Source organism: Atractosteus spatula, chromosome 6 (genome assembly GCF_055471065.1).
Source record: "Atractosteus spatula isolate fAtrSpa1 chromosome 6, fAtrSpa1.hap1, whole genome shotgun sequence".
Taxonomy (NCBI): domain Eukaryota; kingdom Metazoa; phylum Chordata; class Actinopteri; order Semionotiformes; family Lepisosteidae; genus Atractosteus; species Atractosteus spatula.
The window spans coordinates 52,370,806-52,384,031 of NC_142711.1; the positions used below are offsets into that span (position 1 = coordinate 52,370,806).

The following is a 13,226-nucleotide window of genomic DNA, read 5'->3' on the forward strand; positions in this document are numbered from 1 at the left end:
CAGACTTCTGCACTTCAGAAGTGCCTTGTGATTTCTGGGACAAATGTATTAAGAAGCCCTGGTGTGAGTGCGATGGTAGCACAAGACAAAAAAAAGCAGTGAACAGTCGAGGTTGTCATGGAAACTGACAGGCTAGAGACAGCAGAAACTGGAGCACCAGACAGTTGCCAGCTGCTTATCATGACATGTAGTTACTTTTATGCAACAGAATTGCTTCTTTTCTAGGTCACATTTATTTACCCCACAAGATAATAAATATTCACACACCTCAGCATCGCTCAATAAGCGTATAGCCCAACCTAGAAGAAACTTTTTGACTTTTTTTTATGTTCCCTCTTCATGTTTTATTCTTTTGCAACACATTTCCATGGTGCTAATCTGGCTACATCCCTGAATAACTTGCATTACTGATTTCATCAGTCTTGGATGTCTCTAAAGTTTTAGAAAGAAGAAGTTTGATACTGCAGAGCAAACAGAAATGGCTGAGGAACGTGGTGCTTCTCGGTTTTGGGGAAAAACAAAACTGAACAGTCTTTGAGACTTACCCATTGTGATTTGGGAAACATTTCTGTAGAAGTCCTGAAAATACAATATTTCAGAATATTCTTTCATGTCAAACTTGGTGAGACGTAGATTCTCCAGTAACCGCAGTGTGGCCATACATTATACATGAGAAAGGGTGTGATGTTGGAACCAGAAAGCTTAGCTGCCTGGCTGAGTTTAGAGAGGGGGCACATGACCTGCCTATCAGTTTTTTGGTTTGATACCCTAATCCAAGGTATGTCACTGGGTATGTCACAAGTGGTTCATGTTTATTTTAAGTAGCTCCCCCACAATAAGTATATTTGCACTTTAATGTTTTGGTTATGGTGGTGCAGTGGTTAGCATCACTGCCTCACAGTGCTGGGGTCCTGGGTTCAACTCTAGGTGCTATCTGCATGGAGTTTGTATGTTCCCCCTCCTGTATGTGCTCTGGTTGCCTCCAACAGTTCAAAGACATGCTGTGTTTGTGTTCATCTCATCCTGAGACTAGTGTCTTGTCCAGGGTTCGTGCTTTGCACCCATTGCTTGCTGATTTAGGCTCCTGCTCCCCTGTGACCTTGTATTGGATAAAGCAGTTTGAAAATGGATTGCTGAATAGATATCATGGTTATTTGTGTTATGTCTGTCCTGAAACCTTCTATGACATTTAAAGCTGCTCATAATCCTCTTCTGGAACTATGTAATATGTACAATTTCTTGCATTAGGAATTTGTCTTTTCACATACCCAAGCTTGCTCTCCATGAGACACACAGACAGGGAGAGAGAAGCTTTGGGTCAGAGCGCAGGGTCAGCCATTTATATAGTGCCCCTGGAGCAACTGAGTTTAAGGACCTTGCTTAGGGGCCTAACGGAGTAGGATTCCTCTATATGGTCAATAAAATGATCTCTTACTTATTAAAGGAGATCTTTTAGCCATGAAATAAGAGATAAATAAGCAGACCAGGTGTGCGTAAACATTAGAGTCCAGTATACCTAAAGACTAGCAGAGCAGAATCAAAAAGTCTATTTTTATGGCTTGTGGTTGACGAATGAAAACTGTCCAAAATTCAGTTGTCAAGAATCTTCTTGATGTCCTCTAAAATTATCTAATAAGTTATTATAAGTATCTTTTCTAAAACTACTACCAGGATAGCTTCTTTAATGCAGTTGACTTATTTTTATGCTTCGTTGACCGATATATTCTGTTATAGTGCCATTCTGTTTCTGCAAGACGAAGGAGTTATCACTCTTTTGCACATTTTTACTGCTTGGATTAGCTCCAGGTCATATCATTGTCACCTACTGGAACAGCTTGGCTGTATCTCCTTATAAATGGATGCCTCCTGTTAGCATGAAGAAAGCTGTATTGTGCCTTTAAAACGTATGCATGTTTCCTATGAGACTAAGTTGGTCAAGCCATGAAATACAAAACCTCCCAGTATAGCTCTGTAATACTGGAACACATTGCTTTTGGGGTTTTAAAACGGTTTAATCCTATGCTAATTTTATTTGCTGTGTCATTTCAAATAGTCTCCTCCATCCATCAATGCACAGCTTGTTGGTTATCAGGACATGTTTATTATGATTATAATATGTTTTTTAAATAATGTAGAGTAGAGTGGTGTACAAGTAAATGAACTTGACTATATCTTGGCTTACCTAGGGGGTTGGGGTGCAGTAGAGGGATTTTTTTTAAATGGCTCCCGGTAACAACAGGTGCAAATGCAGCCATATGGTGAAAATTACTCTTTTTATTTTTAGTAAGGCAGGAAGACCAATAACAGAAGAAAATGCAAAGAAAATCTGTAGCTCTGTCTGTGCTCTAGCTCACTTCTTTAGTCCTTCTCTAAATCACAGATTTGTAGCTAAGCTGCTTACCAGCTTCGAAAGTTTCTTCCAAAACTCTTCTCGTTTTGTCTTTCTTCCAAAAAGTCAGTCCTTCTTTTTAAAAAAAACCTTTTACACCGGCCAGCTGCATCTTTGCTGCCTTCTCTGGTGCAGTGCATGCCAGGGGATCTTCTACCTTTCCATCTTGTAGAGGTCAATGACCAACCTAGAAGCCTCAGCGTCCTTGTTTTAAATGTCAGCTGGCCAGTTGTCTTTTTCCTCAGATGACTGAGGAGGACAATTATGACAAGAACCTCCAACTTGTCTGAATGTAAAAGCCTTGTACCGTATACAGTATATACTGTAGTTAAAAATACAATATATAGTCACATTGAAATGAAAGTTTCAAATTTATTTGTATGATAGAAGTACATCTCCTTAATTCGGGGAACACCAACGATGATGTGATTTATTGTTGAATCCAGATCTTCTTCTTCATTGTTAGTGAAGAAAAGTCTTGAGGTGTAGGTGTGTAATCTTCTGTCTTTTGAGACAGATAATTGAGTTCTGTCATTTCCATTTTTTCATTATTCTTCCTGCTTTTGTGCTGTAACTGAAATCGATCAAAACTCAATTGTGACCATTGTTACCAACCAAGTAAAAGTTTCTATGACTAAACGTCACTTGGGGTAATGTCTCCTGAAGTAATCTGAAGAAAACACAAGAGTATACAAGTGCATTGGCTTTCTGTGTCTGTGTCATCAGCATGCAAAACTTCAAAGTTCAACTGTTTTCACTTGGTCTTCCTTTTAAAAAGGTCTTGCTACAAGGTGTACCAATGAAGAAAATCACTAATGTCAATAAGATAAAAAAAATCGGGATTTGGATCAATCTGTGCTTCTCCTCTTGTCTTTGCTAGTAAATGGCCATATCACATTGCAGATACCAGTTTACTCAGATCTTCCAATCTGAAGACATGCATCTGAAGTTCTTCCACACAGGCTTAGACTTGGACAAGTGATTGATCACTGATGACACCTACCATGATCGATTGCTCTTATATCTCTGCTACAGCCTGATGCTTTGGTTAAAACAATACTTCAGGTGCAGCTGCTGCACTCATGCAACTGCTCGCAGTATCATGATTGATAGCCTTTTTTTGTTTTGTATTCTATTATGTTTGTCATTTTGCATGGTTGATTAGCTTAGTCGACTTGTGTTATTTTCCCTCAGTTGTCATGCAAAGTCTACATTTAGTGTCCCATGGATAGGGAGGTAGTGCTAGAACTCATCTGAAGCTGAAAGACAACCAAAGTTTTCAGTAACATGATTTTTTTAAAGGTTGTAACATTCCAAAATAAAAAGGGCAAAGTATTTCCAAACCGGTCTAAAATTTTCCAATGTGAAACTTTATAAAATGAAAGATGAACTAAGTTACAAATTTACAACAGTTCTAGAAAAGATATAAATAACACACCATCTAATTCATGGTGTACCATGCCAGTTAAAACGTTGATACTGTTTTAATTGTGAGGGAACTAAAGCTTTATTCAGATAATGAACATTTTAAGTGCACTTACTATAACTTTGACTTTGCTATATATGGTATTCTTAACACCCAATATATTTTATGTGTTGCTTTATTTTAATACAGACTTTGAGTTGGATTGATCCAGCTTCAGAAAGTCATCTATCATTTTCTTCCTCACTGGAACAAATGTCTGGTAACAAGTCATGTCATGTAAAACTGGCTTTTAACTTGTTCCTTCTTGCCTACCATAGATAAATTTTGTATAGTCCTTAATTAGCAGACTTGATGTTTCAATAGTCTGAAAATTCCCCTTCAACACTTATTTTGATTCTCATTTGTTAGAGCCTTAAAAAAGTAGCTTCTTGATAGTTAAAGGTGATTTTTCTGCAGTTCTGAAATGACTCTTGGTTTTTGAAAATCTGTCTTGATTCTAGAAAGTTTCAAGAACCAAAACAAATAGTATATCTTGGCTTGGGTATCTGTCTACAACTGGTATCTGTTAGACTGGTGTTCTTGAGGCAGATAAGATGGCAAAGATATACAGTATTAGAAAAAGCGCAATGGGTGTATTCCAAAACTCTGAAAGTGTTTTGAAAAATAGATTAGCAAAATAAGAGCAACTTGTCACAGGCCCAGTACATATGAAACAGTGAAACACATTTTCGATTATACCTTTCATATGTGGGTTTCATCAGAGTATGTTTTAGCTATCAGAAGTTTGATAGATGTACTGTAGATGGTGTACACTTTTGAATTGTATTATGCCACGCTTAGCACAGACAGACAAGCAATACACCCTCTGCAAGATAGACTCCCACTCCTCATCTGAGAAAACATGATCTACATCCTTCTCCCAGGCATGTTTTTCACTGAGCATAATGATGGGCAATGCAAGGAAAGAATGGTGCAATATTTTTTTATGATTATCCCGCTCCTGCCAGGATTAATGATCTATATAGGATTCAGATGGGTGGAGGGGGGAAAGAGGAGGTCCTATTTCAACCAAAGTGACAGATGACAGACATTGTGGTGAGTTACATTTTTGGCACAACTATTCCAGTGAAGCAAAGGTACAGCATGTCTGCATAGTGTTTTAAGACAAATTACCCACTTCTGTGCCTAATGTTAAAACCAGCTCTACAAATAAATATGGAAATGGTAACTTTATTAAATGCTTTATTAAGGAGAAAATGTTGAGAGTGATGACAGTCCAGCACCTTAGAAGTTGACTCCAGGTTTGATAACCAGGGGTGAGTGCTGTACAGAAAATGGGATGGGGGGCATCATTACATAAGGGTGGTCCCTTTGCCATCTAGGCTCCTCTGTAATCCTCTGTACAGTATTGTAATATTGTAACCAAGGATGGGGAGGGGAGAAATTAGTGTACTGTCCAGTTTTTAGGCCTCTGGTAATCAGAATTGAAATGTTTTATTTCACACTGTTAACCCAGGAATATAGTGTTATGATTTATTGAGAATGAAGCATTCTGTTTATGATCTGGGATTGAATTATTTTTTATGTATTTTTTGCAGTCAATTAAGTAATAATATCTCTTTTCCATGTTAAGTCATTAAACCATTATCATCTCGGATACTCTTCTGATGTTCTTCCATGTTTGTTTGCTATTCTGGGACTGGAAAGCAAACTGGGATTATTCCAGTCCCTTCTGGCATTTTTAATATCTTTTTAACTTTTGTTGACAGTTCCTAATAATCTCCATCCTTTCCATGATCGCAATAACGTTTGTCAGACTGATAGAACATCTTAATCTTAATCGATCTGTCGAAACTTGGTGTGAATTCCAGACTGGGCTCTGCAGCAGCACATCTGTTATTTTTGATCTGCTCCCTTTCTGTTTTGTACTTACTGTTCTGATAAGGGATAAATGTAACATTTTGGTTTGATAAGAAAATGTATACAGAAAATCGACTCCTACAGTCAAATTGCTTTGATTGCTTTTCGCCTACAGTTTATATGGATTGGTGTGTCTGAGTAGCAGACATTTGTGCAGGAGATAACCTGTTACACACACGTTATTGCATAACTTCTTAGATTATTGTAAAAACAGCAGAAATTTCAGCAGTATTTTGCAGTTTTCCACAATTTTCTATAGGCGTCATACACAGAATCTCAGTTTCTCACTTTCTCTATAGCTGCTACTGTATATTCTCTAACTTCTCAGTTTATGTATCTTCTCCTGTTCCCAACCAAGATACACTCACAGAAACACACATGTACTCTTTTTACATGAAGAGTTTAACAAATCTTTCTACCCATCAGGAAGCCAGCATCTAACATTGCACATGCCCTAAGGCACCTCGGTACACTTATTTATTATAAAAAAATAAAAATATATTTGCTTCATTTGCAGGTACATGTAAGTGTAGCGGCACAGTAAATGAGTGCCAGCAACAATCTTTGTCAAGCTAAGATGTGTCTTTTCCTCCTATGGTGGACACAGGTTCCAGATAAATTACAATATTTTTCAGAGCATTTTGTTTTGTCCTGCATTGCCCTTACAAATCAGAGCAAGAGAAGTCAATCACTCACACGTCCGATTTGCACTCTGTGCTTCTAGTATAGGTTTTAGATTGTCTGGGCCCTTACCAGTACATGTGGCTTTCTTGTCAAACCAGTAATGGATGAATGGATGGGAGACGTCATTTTGCAGTGTTGTGTAACTTGACTACCGTATTTCGGTTTTTACTTCCCCTCTGTCTACTGATGAGTATGATTTCATATAGTGGGGGTTTTCTTTAATACATTGATTGCTTTAACAACTTTGTCATGTTTTTTGATGACGAAAAAATTGACTTTTTTTTACTTTCACCCAATTTGTGATCATACTGTATATATTTGATTGCACTGTAAAACCAGGAAGCATTTTTTTTCTTATTTTTAAAATTGGCACTGAAAACTGTACAGTTAGGGTACACTCAGGGTTTATTTTTCAATTGGAAATCAATTAGATTTTTCTTTGCATATTTTTTCAAAAAACAGATATGTGTCATTGATTCAATGCAACACCACCATCCATTTTCAACATTGGTATGTTGTTCAAAATGGTGTTAATAGTTACCTAAGTTGTAGTAAAATGTTAAGGAAGTGACTCGATAATCATTCTGGAAGCCATATACTGGCTTATAGTGTATACTGTAAATATAAATGGAGAAAAAAAACTGGAAACTACTGTATGTGGATGTATAGGTTGAACCAAACTGAAAGAAGGTCCTAGGCTCATCTGGAAGCTAGCTGAAGTTCTTATATAGCGTATAAGCTGGCTATTGTTGAAGCAGTTCAGGTGGGTAGCTGCGTCAGCATGCGTAGGCTGCAAAGGAACAAGTAATAGGTTTATTCCATGCTGAAAAAAAGAAGAAAGAGAACACAACGTTTCGGCCGTGGAGCCTTCTTCAGGTGTGAGAGAGACAGGGCAGTAGGCAAAGGTAAAGTAGCGGGAGAACAAAGGTTGGGAGGGAGGAGGAGTGAGAGGCGGGAGCAGGGGACAGAAAGAGAGGCCAATCAAGAGGTGTGAAGTCAGAATGGGTGCAGAGAGGTGTGAAATGAAACTTCCAATGAATGGAGAAAATTTAAAAGAACAGTAGTCTGTCGTTAAGGGAAGGGAGAAGGTGTGATCCTAGCTGCAGAATAATTTTAGTTTCGGTGGTCTTTCTGATGTATGAGTTTGGAAAACCGTCTTTGAGAACACAGACGGAGAGATTAGAGTGGTCGTGGCCGTCAGAGGTGAAATGAGATACCATTGTTGAAGCAGTACCGCTGCACCATCGAGAGCGTCCTCACCAACGGGATCACCGTGTGGTATGGCAACACCTCTTCGCGAGAAAGAAAGGCACTGCAGAGAATGGTCAATATGGCCCAGAAGATCATCGGCTGCGGTCTCACCGAGATTAAACAGCTCTATGAGGACCGCTGCCGTGGTAGAATTCTGGCCATCACAGAGGACAGTCACCACCCCGGGCATGAGCTCTTCACCCCACTGCCCTCAGGCAAGAGATATAAGAGCATACGGACACTTACCACTAGATTCTTCAATAGCTTCTATCCACAAGCAGTGAGACTGGCGAACACATTTAGCCATCCCCCTCGGACCTCACCTACACCATCACCATCTACCTCTTTATGATTTCTTATCTATTGCACATCTCCAGTCATTGTTTACACGTCTGTATTGTTTACATTCAAACTGTCTACATGTTTACTTGCACATTGTCTATTGTTTGTTTGTACATTGTCTTGATGCACTGTTTGCACTTTGTCTTGTTTTTTACACTTGTTTTACAATCGAGAGACTTTCTGTAAGTAAGAATTCCATTGTACCAGTACCGGTTACATATGGCAATAAAGTTCAAGTTCAAGTACCAGTGGAATTTGTGATAGCTCCTGCATCTTAAACAGAACAAGCTTGAGGGAGGCTATGCTCAAGCTCGAACAGCCTCTGGTAACAATGAGAAGAATTGAATATAGTTAGTAGTTATATCATAAATGGGGTATAAGGATCTAATCTATTATTTTTGCTAATGAGCCAGTTTTTATTTCTCTTTTAAAGTTAATAAAGATTTAAGTAAGGGTGTTCTTTTATCGTTTTCCAGTTCCTCTCTCAAACCATGATCGAGCCCAAAAACACCCACATAACATTATGACCAAGTAATTTATCACTGTGTTTTTACACATTGGATTATAATAAGAGTGGGGTCTTCTAGTGTTTCATCTTAATTTCTCTGTTCTTTTAACTTTAAAAAAAAAGTTGCAAACCGGGTTATCGGAATTTCACACATCTCTGTGTATGATCGAAGCAAGTGCACCATCAAATACTTCCCATTTACTTTCGTATAAGTTGTAATATGTGTTAGAAGATAGGAGAGTTGATGAGTGCTGTGCACTAGCCAGAAATGTTTTCAGAAAAATGATGTCAAGTATAATGGACTGTTAGCTCTTATAGCTCTCAAAGGTCATACATAAAAAGTAATATAGACGGGTAAAAACCCTTTTCAATCAATATTTAACATTTCTTTCTCATTTTTTGCCAGCTGGAGTTCAAGCGGTGATGTTTGGCTTTCATAAGATTAGATCATTGTTTTAGGAATCTAGTTCCAAGTGATTTCTTCAAGAGAACATGTAGTTGACTACCCATTTATTTCTAGCTATAAAGACATGCATATGTTGAAGGCATCGCCTTTTTTCCTAAATAGACCATATTTTGATACTGTTCTCCTGAATTAACTACATTACAATGAGTGGTATTTTATGTATGCAATATCTCCACGGTCATTTATGAAAATTAGTGCCACAAGCTGGTAACTCATAATAATGCTTTTCACATTTGAAGAGGCAGCCTGCAATTATGAGAAATAGCAGTGTTGCGAGATGCCCTCGGTCATTTCGCAAATGGGGCCTGCTGTCATTTGTAAAGTGATTGTTAAAAATTGTAATATCTAAGAATAGAAGGGGGTTGTATTTAGTTTGATTGCATCATTCAGATGGAATAATACAGCAGCCTTCTTTACCCATCTACAGAATGTTTGTTTCATGCTGTTTGCGCTCCAAATCAGAACACCTGATTATACTGTATGAATCAAGCACTTGTTATAAGAGAAAAATCTGGAAAGAGGAAAACAACGAGAAAAAAACCCAGTAGAATTGCTTTTGATAGATGTTCTTTTTAAAGTTTCTAAATCTATATACAGTATGTAATTGTAGTTTCCTTATTGTTGCTAAAATGACTTGATAAAAATACCATTCCCACAAACTGTCAGACCCAGGTCTCAGCTTTGATTGAATCTTTACAAAAGAAAGATTAAGTGTGATACACTAACAATATTTCACAGATCTATTCTGTTAGACTTCTTATGTTCAGTGTTTTAATCCATCCAACACACAACCATGTATTTTGATATATGAATTGTTTTGCATAGTGTATAACACACTAGCATTATCACTAGTATTTACAGTAACTACACTTGAACTCCAAGCTAATTAGTACAGTGCCTTTAGTAAATTTTATGTTTTACAAAGCATCTGATCTTTTTTTAAATCCAAAAAGTGACCACTCCCACCTTACTGAACAGTATGTGTTGTTTGTAGTATTTTATTGGTTCATATCTGGTTAAAGAAAACCCCTGTCTCCTGAGGTGTTCACTGCTATTGATCCAGGTGGTTTGACCCTTGTATGTATGCACACTTAATACTAATATGTTTCTAAGAGGCTGTGTTGGTTGCTTTCAAACCAAAAAAACAAGAGATTCCTATTTGACTAATCCCCGCTAGATCTCTATCCTGATAGGACTGAAATGCGCAATACCACTTGGAAAGATCTGGTTATGCAGTATCTGGCTACTGATGTAAAAATGGCTGGAAGTAGTGACATCTGGACTGGGGAGCAAATCACTCTCTGATTGAGCCCCTTTAACTGGTTTGGCCACTTGGGAGTCCCGGTGTTATTGCTTTTCTGCATTTCTGGTTCTCTGCGATGTAGAGAGAAATACTGTACTGTATGTTGCTGTGAACCCTGAATGGGATATCTTTTTCTTTGGCAAGAAATATCTTTTAAAATAACTATTCATAATAAGTACTTTATTACTTTGAGTCCAGAAGATTATTTCTAAAAAGATGAATACAGTATGTGAACCATTTGGAATTCTTGATTGAGAATTATCTCATTGTTGCAACCTACAGTACAGTTCTTCTGTGGTGTACATTCTTCTGCATTTTTAACTTTTTGCATCTTCTGTTTTCTGTATGTTATTCTTCTACATTTTTTTAAGATGCCTTCCAATACAAAAGTTCACGGCTACATGGGTTTAGATTTGGACAGAAGCCAAGGCCAGCTGCAATCCAAGTAATAATCATTTCAAATCACTCAATCCTAAAAACAGCCCAATGATGGTTGATATGAGTGGCGGAGGAAAGAATTACAGTTTCAGTGGTAACAATCCACCACTCATTAAGAGCTGTTCTGTGTATATCATAAAAATGAAAGCCTTTTATTTAAGACCTTGTATAAGCAATTCTGTTTTGTTTTTTTCCTGAGTGCTTTTTATACATTATTCTAAAAATGTGCGTGCCGCTCATGGGCACCTTGGATACGCTCAAAATAAACCTTTTGTTTAAGAAATCTGTGGCAGAGAAGGGAGCTGATAGAAACGGCAAACATCTATTTGTCTTATATGAAGACACAATGAGAACAGGTGCTTCTGAGTGTGAAAGGCTGACAATTACCACCTCCTTCAATGTGGTGCTGTGACAAATCTAACCATCAACAAAAAGAAAAGGCTTCCATGCAATTTGCATGCGGTGCTCATTAGAAATCCCCCTTTCCTCATGCAGGACAGTGAGTCTTCTGCTTAATAATATTAGATTAGGTCACCTTTATTGTCCAATCAAAGGGAAGATTTGTCTTAGGTTTCCCCCATTACAAATAATACAATTAATTAAAATAATTAAATATAACTCCTAAAATTTCTGACACCCGAAGAAGGTCCCCCCGACTGAAATGTTGTGTCTCTTTTCCTTTCAGCCTAAAATAAACCTTTACCTGTTCCCTTGCAAAAACCATTCACAACTTGCATTCAGTGTTTGTGTAGAGTATGGGATACGGGATCTTTTATACACATTTTTAACAGCTCAGGGACTCTGAAACTTTGGTGAAAACATCACAAACTAAGAATTCAGAGGATGGGAGGCATCTTTAGATATAATTCTTATATTATACGGTACCATACAATCCTATGCACCACACTATCACAAATGTCCCCCAGCTGTTCCTGTGGCTTGTGAATCTCATTTTCTGCAATAGTAACTATTGTAGAAATCTTTTTTCTACACTTCATGCTGTACCATACTGTTCCTGTAGCATACTGTTATATTAGAACAGTTTATCCATTGTAATTCTATCCATTACAATGGATAGCCCTTCACATCCACAGCAAAACATTCAAAAATGAAAACTAAAATGATTTTATTTAGAACAATTTTTGTTTATGATTTTCCTTCCACACTCATTAAAGTAAAATAACAGGGTAAAATTTTTGCCTTTCTTTTAGAATGCTGACTAGAATAAATCTGCTGTTAAAAGATTTGCAGTAATTTATATTCTGTGAGAGATGCCACTTCTATTCTCTGTGTATTGTGACCCTGAGTGTTCCAGCTTTCCTTTCTTGTCCAGATAGCCATTGAAATATGAAGCTGATAACAGGTCCTGCTTTTGTTGCCTAGCAATATGTATTGACTGGAGCTGGGGCTTGCTGATAGGAGAGATTAGCAAGACCTAGATAAAGTCTCTTTATTGATGGCTGAATGCTTATCTTAATGCAATATAATTCTGTCAAAAAAACAGCAGCCATTAGTTCTAAACAAAAATTCAAGGCTTACAAGAGGCCACTGCTATAAGGTTGATGTCTGGGTGGTGATAGTGGTGTTTTCGAACCCGTTAGAAGCATACTTATTTTAGCATGCTTGCTATTGCTTTATGCACTGTTTTTCATTTTTAAAACACTACCTACAGGAGAAAGAAAATGAAAGCCTTTTTGGAGAAAGAAATCTTTTTTGACCCAATATATGGTCTTAGAAAGATTAAATTTTCATCACAGTATGTCCTTTTGGAGCCAATTCTGGAGATTGTTAAGGTGAACGCTCAGTTATTGAGTGTTCATAGCAAGGGATCGTTTTATGCAGCATTTCTAGATAGCTGCTTGCTATTTTGAATAAAAAAGAGAAATGAAACCAGCTGTTCTCAGTACTGGACCCGAGGCACCCTGCGTCTTCTGGTTTTTGTTCCAGATGGGCCTTCAGTTAGTGTTAATTTGTGCCTGTAAACTGATATGCTTAGCCATTTATTCCTGCACTCATCCTTGGGTTTAACAACACCCTGTAGTAGCCAAGGAACATTTTTTTTTCCTACAGCTTAGCATATATGCCTTTGCAGAGTTTCTCTTCAATGAGCTACTCAATAATTTGCTCACTTATTTGTAACAGAAAAGTCAGAAGTTGACATTAACAGGCAAACACACACAGATGGGAATGACAGCGACGCTCCCATTGAGCGTAAAATTATTGCATAGCCTGTCGTGCACAATTTTTTCATTTGCCTGAGAAAAAAATCTTTGAGCTCTCTCCATAATCAGATTTAGCATCCCACTTGAGATTGTTGGGATTGATCATGCCAAGAAGTTACAGTTCTGTAAATATGAGTTACCTCGGGATAAATGCATCTGCGATCTGAATGAAAAAATGACTTAATTTAAATGATTAACTGAATGGGATGTCCTGGAAACAATACAACTGACTGAAAACTTCCTTTTGAACAGTTTTCTGTCAAATTAATCTGATTGT

At 37.5% G+C, this 13,226-nt stretch overlaps 1 protein-coding gene across 1 annotated transcript in view; it reads left to right on the forward strand.

Moving 5' to 3' along the window:
* ptprn2 (protein tyrosine phosphatase receptor type N2) overlaps positions 1-13,226 on the forward strand; it is a 321,077-nt gene that overhangs the window by 60,940 nt on the left and 246,911 nt on the right. The gene's annotated exons all lie outside the window — the stretch shown is intronic.